The 7,821-nt window shown below is 39.8% G+C and overlaps 1 long non-coding RNA gene across 1 annotated transcript; it reads right to left on the bottom strand.

The window, feature by feature from the left end:
• Positions 1 to 212: 212 nt before the first annotated feature.
• Positions 213 to 5,025, bottom strand: LOC127866530 (uncharacterized). Its single transcript, XR_008043027.1, has 2 exons — positions 4,989 to 5,025; positions 213 to 1,332 (listed from the first exon to the last, which is right to left on the bottom strand). It is a non-coding gene; the product is annotated as an uncharacterized LOC127866530 (long non-coding RNA).
• Positions 5,026 to 7,821: the final 2,796 nt, after the last annotated feature.

Below are 7,821 nucleotides of genomic sequence, written 5' to 3'. Positions count from 1 at the left end.
TCCGTATTGAAAACATTCATACCGCTTTTGTAGATTAAATACATATATATCTCTCAGATAATCCCACAGGAATAGGGAAAAGTGAGGCAGCTTAAAAGAGAAGTGGTTTCTGTTCGGCATTTAATCATCTCTTCACTCTTTGATACACCCCATGCACATCATAAACAATTCGTATTGGGAAGTTCAGGGGAAACAAAAATTAAACACAAATATGTGATGATGTTGATTTATTGATGTACTTAACTGAGTTAACTTTATATATTTAACCCTTAACCTTCTATGTACATAAAAATTGATTAGCCTCATTTCTGCTGAATTAATTTCTATAGTAGAGGCTGAAATTAGTTTTTGATTTCAAAAGGATGCATTTCAATTATTGTAAGACATAAGTAAATAAAATCTCTATTTTTTCTGATTTGTCATTGATTGTAGATTGTTTTAATGGGCCATTAAATTTTGCAGAAGCATAGTTAAATGGCAATTAATAAAAAACAATTCCAATAAGTCTAATTGCTCCTGACCGTCCATTTCAATGTTCAAATTTGCATAACCTGTAAATGAGGAAACTAATGGCAGAGATTTAAAATCGCCACTTGTTTTTCGCAAATTGAAAATTGTATCACCCCTTTTAAAAAAACTTTGGCATTTTTGGCAACAATTGGGAATGGCAGTGAGAACCCTGTATGTTTCCATGGGTGTTAACTCTGCTAGATAAATAAACTAAATGATTTTTCTTACCCTTAATTCCTCATCAATCACAAATTTATAATTGGGTCATGCAGAAACAATATTTTTCTGAAAATAGTTATAAATAAGAATTTATGGGCAAACTGTTGACAATTTAAATGTGAAATCAAAGCAGCTCAACATTTTAAATCGTCAGAATAAACATGTACTCCTAACTATTCCTGTAGATAGGTATTCAAACAATAATAACAGTATTGCTTTATATATCCAAAAAAGATGATAAAAATTTATATATAAAAAAAAACAACGTAAATATATAGGCACACATATGTTTAAATCTATCTGATTGTGAAAAGATTGTATTTTAATATGTGTACATCAAAAAAACATTTCTTGGATAGAATAATCATGAACAATAAATTCTCAAGTTCAAATACTGCACGAGTACGACATCCTGTTTACAAAGCAAATAATGACAGTTTTATCATATGCAGCGTGCCTCAGTGCGGTTGCCTATTCTGTCGACGCAGCACCTTGCGCTGTATAAGCATGGCTGTAGACTGCAGTTCCTCGTCCTGGTAGATCTCTAGAGCCTGTAGCACGCAAGCCAGCCCCATCTCATAGTCCCTTGCCTGGCAGTAAGACCTGAACACAGGACAAATGGAGTCGTTATATGGCTATTGAACTGGCAATACTAACAGAACAGGGGAGACACAGGTCCGTCATATGGCTATTGGACTGGCAGTACTAACTGAACAGGGGAGACACGGGTGTATCATATGGCTATTGGACTGCCAGTACAAACTGAAGAGGGGAGACATGGGTGTATCATATGGCTATTCGACTGGCAGTACTAACTGAAGAGGGGAGACAAGGGTGTATCATATGGCTATTGGACTGGCAGTACTAACTTAATAGGGGAGAGAACGGTGCATCATATAGCTATTGGACTGGCAGTACTAACTGAAGAGGGGAGACACGGGTGTAGCATATGGCTATAGGACTGGCAGTACTAACTGAACAGGGGAGACACCGGTGTATCATATGGCTATTAAACTCCAGTACTAACTGAACAGGGGAGACATGGGTGTATCATATGGCTATTGGACTGGCAATACTATCTGAACAGGGTAGGCAGGGGGTGTATCATATGGCTATTAGACTGGCAGTAGAAACTGCAGAGAGGAGACACAGGTGTATCATATGGGCTATTGGACTGCAGTAATAACTGAAGAGGGGAGACACAGATGTATCATATGACTATTGGACTGGGAGTACTAACTGAAGAGGGGTGACACAGGTGTATCATATGGCTATTGGACTGGCAGTACTAACTGAAGAGGGGAGACACAGGTGTATCATATGGCTATTAGACTGGCAGTAGTAACTGAAAAGAGGAGACACGGGTGTATCATATGGCTATTGGGACTGGCAGTAGTAACTGAAAAGAGGAGACACGGGTGTATCATATGGCTATTGGACTGGCAGTAGTAACTGAAAAGAGGAGACACAGGTGTATCATATGGTTATTGAACTGGCAGTACTAACTGAACAGGGGAGACACGGGTGTATCATATGGCTATTGGTCTGGCAGTACTTACTGAAGAGGGGAGACATGGGTGTTTTTTATATGGCAATTGGACTAGCAGTACTAACTGAAGAGGGGATACACTGGTGTATCATATGGCTATTGAACTGGCAATACTAACTGAACAGGGGAAACACGGCTGTATCATATGGCTATTGGACTGGCAGTACTTACTGAAGAGGGGAGACATGGAAGTTTTACATGGCAATCGGACTAGCAGTACTAACTGAATAGGGGAGACAAAGGTGTATCATATGGCTATTGAACTGGCAGTACTAACTGAAGAGGGGAGACATGGCTGTATCATATGGCTATTGGACTGGCAATACTAACTGAACAGGGGAGACACAGGTGTATCATATGGCTATTGGACTTGCAGTACTTACTGAACAGGGGAGACACGGGTGTATCATATGGCTATGGGATTGCAGTACTAATTGAAGAGGGGAGACATGGGTTTATCATATGGCTATTGAACTGGCAGTACTAACTGAATAAGGGGGGGAAAAAGGTGTATCATATGGCTATTGAACTGGCAGTACTAACTGAACAGGGTAGGCAGACGTGTAGCATATGGCTATTGGACTGGCAGTACTTACTGAACAGGGTAGGCAGACGTGTAGCATATGGCTATTGGACTGGGCAGTACTTACTGAACAGGGGAGACACGGGTGTATCATATGGCTATGGGATTGCAGTACTAATTGAAGAGGGGAGACATGGGTTTATCATATGGTTATTGAACTGGCAGTACTAACTGAATAGGGGAGACAAAGGTGTATCATATGGCTATTGAACTGGCAGTACTAACTGAAGAGGGGAGACAAAGGTGTATCATATGGCTATTGAACTGGCAGTACTAACTGAAGAGGGGAAACATGGCTGTATCATATGGCTATTGGACTACTTTGTCACTGACGCGACAAATACCCCTACATGCAGCATTGAAACAGAATATTTTGCATGTTTGTCTTCACAAAAACAGCGGACACCATGCTCAATGTTTAAAACGCACTCAGTGACCCTGTGACCTAGTTTTTGATCCGGCATGACCCATGTTCGAACTTGACCTACACATCATCTAGATACAACTTCTGACCAAGTGTGGTGAAGATTGGATGAAAACTACTTGAATTAGAGAGCAGACACCATGCTTAATGTGTAAAACATACTAAGTGACCCCTTGACCTAGTTTTTGATCTGGCATGGCCCATGATCGAACTTGGCCTTAAGTTAATCTAGATAAATTTTCTGACCAAGTTTGGTGAAGCTCGGATGAAAACTACTTGAATTATCGAGTGGACACCATGCTGAATGTTAAAAAAACACACTAAGTGACCCCGTGACCTAGTTTTTGGCTTGGCATGGCCCATGTTAAAACTTGGCGTAGAGATCATCTAGATAAAACTTCTGACCAAGTTTGGTGAAGATATTGGATGGAAACTACTTGAATTAGAGAGACGACGCCATGCTGAATAATTAAAACGCACTAAGTGACCTAGTTTTTGACCCCGGCATGACCCATAGTCAAACCTGACCTAGACATCATCTAGATACAACTTCTGACCAAGTTTGGTGAAGATTGGATGAAAACTACTTGAATTAGAGAGAGGGACACCATGCTTAATGTTTAAAATGCACTAAGTGACCATGTGACCTAGTTTTTGACCCGGCATGACCCATATTCAAACTTGACCTAGACATCATCTAGATTATAAGATACAACATCTGACCAAGTTTATTGAAGATCGGATGAAAACAACTTAAACAAGCAAATTCGTTGGATTGATATCCCCCGCCAATACACTTCTGGACACAAAAGTTTTCTGGACTGATGGACAACGCCAAACGTGCATCATCCTCTTATCCAAATATATATACTCATACCAAGTTTCAATGAAATCCCTCAAAGCACATTCAAGATATGGCTCCAGACACACAAAAAAAAGCATTTTCCAAGATACAAAGGTCCATAACTCTGTTATTATCCAATAATGTACAATTGCCATTTGGGCGTGCATCATCCTCTTATCCATATATATATATATATATACTCATACCAAGTTAAATGAAATCCGCCAAAGCACTTCCAAGATATGGCTCCCGACACAAAAAAGCATTTTTTTCAAAATACAAAGGGCCATAACTCCGTTATTAACAGATGGTGTACAATGCCATAACTCTGTTATTATCCAATAATGTACAATGCCATTTGGCGTGCATCATCCTCTTATCCATATATATATATATATATATATACTCATACCAATGTTTAAAAGAAATCCGCCAAAGCACTTCCAAGATCTGGCTCGGACACAAAATTGCCGGCCGGAGGGACAACGCTAAAACAATATCCCTATGGCGGGGGATAATTAGAGAGCGGACACTTAATATGGACCGACAGACAGACCAACCGACCAATGGACAAGTTCACGCCTATATACCCCCCTAAACTTTGTTTGTGTGGGTATAATTATGTTTTGAGAAAAAGTAGGAAATTGTTTTGAAAGAGGTAAATCTCAAGTCACCAGTGGTGAAAGCGGTAGGGAACTTAATAATCATTGTTGATGATGAGGGACAGTGAATGACCTTATAAGTCACCAGTTAACACATAACAAATATAAATTGGTAATGCCTATTGTGTATACTTTTTAGGTGCTGTTTGCTTGCACTAGGCAAGGTAACTATACTATAGCAGAAAGTAGTACACTACCTGCTTTTCTCTACAAGCTCATTGTACTGGATCTGGTCTCCACTGGCAGTCTGGCCAAACTCTACAGTGTAAACAAATGGCTATATATACATATCTATGAAGTAAGGGGTTGATAACTAGGGACCTTAGCCACTAGTTCACAATACTAAGTACTATGCACATTGTGTTAGTATGCAAAAATATTTGTGAAGTTAAAGGGCAAAGAATACCGAAACACCACAGCCAAAAATAATGTCTATTCTTATATATGGAGTATATAAAACTTCTATTAAGTTTCTTGTTGATACACAGAAACTGAGAGACTTGTTTATGACACAAAGTACATACCGTATGTACTATTCTGATTAGTATAAAACATATGCCCCAACGTTCAAGGGCACACTATGATAGGCAAGCAAGGAACAATGATGTGAGCATCCAAATGTTTGCCTCAGTTCAAAGACACATAACTCTCTAAAGAATATGGAAAACATATTCAGTTTTATGCCAAGGAAAACATATCAATCTGAAACTTCAGATTGATGGTCTTAACATAGTGAATGATTAGTTTTAATATAATGTTTTCTTTTCCTTTGGGATTATTAGATACTTATATTCTGTTTGCCTGGGAAACTAATCAGTATTTGCTGTCTCTAATGAATATACTGAGAAATTTTTCTCCAAGATCGTAAACCAGGACCTCCACATTGCAACCTGGTCACTATGAAAATAATAAAGAACATGAAATCCAGTAGACTTTAAGAACATTTTTTTTCATATTTCTGCTTAAATCAAGTATAACGGTATATGTGAAGCATTCACAAAACGCCCAACAGATGCATTTGTGAAATCCTTACATAATTTGTAAATCATAAATTTACCACATTAATTTATGAACCTCATTACCTTCAAGCTCTGCGATTCTTCTAAATCGTTCGTCCTCCTCATAATCACATTCTTCTTCCAACTCTTCCCCATGTTCAACTTCATCCATCCCATCACACACCTTAGCACCATGTTTATGCTCAGTATCATAGTTGTTTCAACATTGTCAGAATTAGTCCTACCATGAGCTGACTTATCCACACTCGAAACCTGTCTTCACTGACACCCCTTTGAGACACAGCATCTCCATCTTCAACATCCATGCCCTGGTCTGCCACTCCTTCATTATTTTTCTCACTGGCTTCATAACTTTCTTCATCAGCCTCATTCGAACTCTCATGCACCATTTCATGGTTTGCATAACCTGCGTTATTGGATTCATCTAGCTGAAGAGCTTCTGATGGGCCTCTCAGTGTCACTAGTGCTTGTGTCGATCTTCGTCAGAACTTTCAATAACTCGTCTCTGATAGGCTGTAGATTTCGCTACGAGGTTTTGTTACAATTGGACTCTCAACAACATTGAAGCTATTATGGCCCTTTGTGGGACTATGCAGACTTTTTCAAGTATTCCTCGAATATCATTCACAGATATGTTACCAGGCTCGATATTTTCCTTTTCCCTCATCACAGACACAATCACAGAATCATCAATTACAACCTGAGCCATCTTCTTGCCTTTGTGTCATCCCTCATTGCTCACGTTTGCCCCTGACTGACGTGGTCGAGAGGACCCCAGTGGATGTGCTGCCTGTGTCTGGACAGGGTGTTGGCAGGGCGAGTCCTGCTACCAGAGGGCTGCAATGGGTCTGACGGGCAAGGGGGGAACCAGGGGAAACCAGGCGAGAGGTCCTCAACCTAACATGCTCTTGTCCTGCAACTGCTAGCAGAACCTGACCTATTACTGCGTCCACTCAGGGAGCTTGTGGTTGAACATCTGGACTTTCAATGGCACCGAATATAGTTGTGGAACTCAGCATTGGTCTGAAATCTTTCTGATTTGGTATATAATAGAACTGATACTTGCAATACTAGAAGTCAGAACTTGTGCGTGTCTTTTATCAGAATCCAATGATTTATCTTTGACTTTTGGGGGGTTAAAATGAGCTTTTTCGGGGGAATTCATGTCCACTGTCGTTTGAAGATTTCTGTTTGTCAAACTTAGCCCAAGATTGGTTCCACCAACACTTTGTGTGTGAGGAATTCGAAGTGGTGTTTGGGGGATTGTTGCCTATCTGCCTTTCTGCACCTTCGTCGTCACCAGAATGGTCCATCGGGGCTTCCTTCTACAAATTTCATTAAAAGGCCATGGTTTAAGCAATATTAGTGCATAATTAGCTAGTAACGAGGAATCTGCAAAGAAAGTTTAAAAAAAAAATTTCTTAAAGCAAATTTATGTGCAGACATCACCTTAACCTGGACAAATTCACGATGAGAATACATTACCTTAACCTGGACACATTCATGATGAGCAGACATTACCTCACCTGGAAAGGTTATGATGAGCAGACATTTCCTTAACCTGGACAGATTCATGATGGACAGCCATTACCTTTACCTGGACAATTCATGATGAGCAGACATTACCTTAACCTGGACATATATATGATGAGCAGACATTTCCTTAACCTGGACATATTTATGATGAGCAGACATTACCTTAACCTGGACACATTCATGATGAGCAGACTACCTTAACCTGGACATATTTATGATGAGCAGACATTACCTTAACCTGGACATATTCATGATGAGCAAACAATACCTTAACCTGGCCATATTCATGATGAGCAGACATTACCTTAACCTGGACATTTCACGATGAGCAGATATTACTTTTACCTGGACATATTTATGATCAGCTGACATTACCTTAACCTGAACAGGTGGGGTCGTCAGGTCACACACTGCTTGTTGGGTGGAGTGTTGGTTCTTTCTTTCTCTACCTTCAGGACAGGAGACTGTGCTGTCA

Source organism: Dreissena polymorpha, chromosome 1 (assembly GCF_020536995.1).
Source record: "Dreissena polymorpha isolate Duluth1 chromosome 1, UMN_Dpol_1.0, whole genome shotgun sequence".
Lineage (NCBI taxonomy): Eukaryota > Metazoa > Mollusca > Bivalvia > Myida > Dreissenidae > Dreissena > Dreissena polymorpha.
This window is presented reverse-complemented; position numbering and strand designations above follow the sequence as displayed.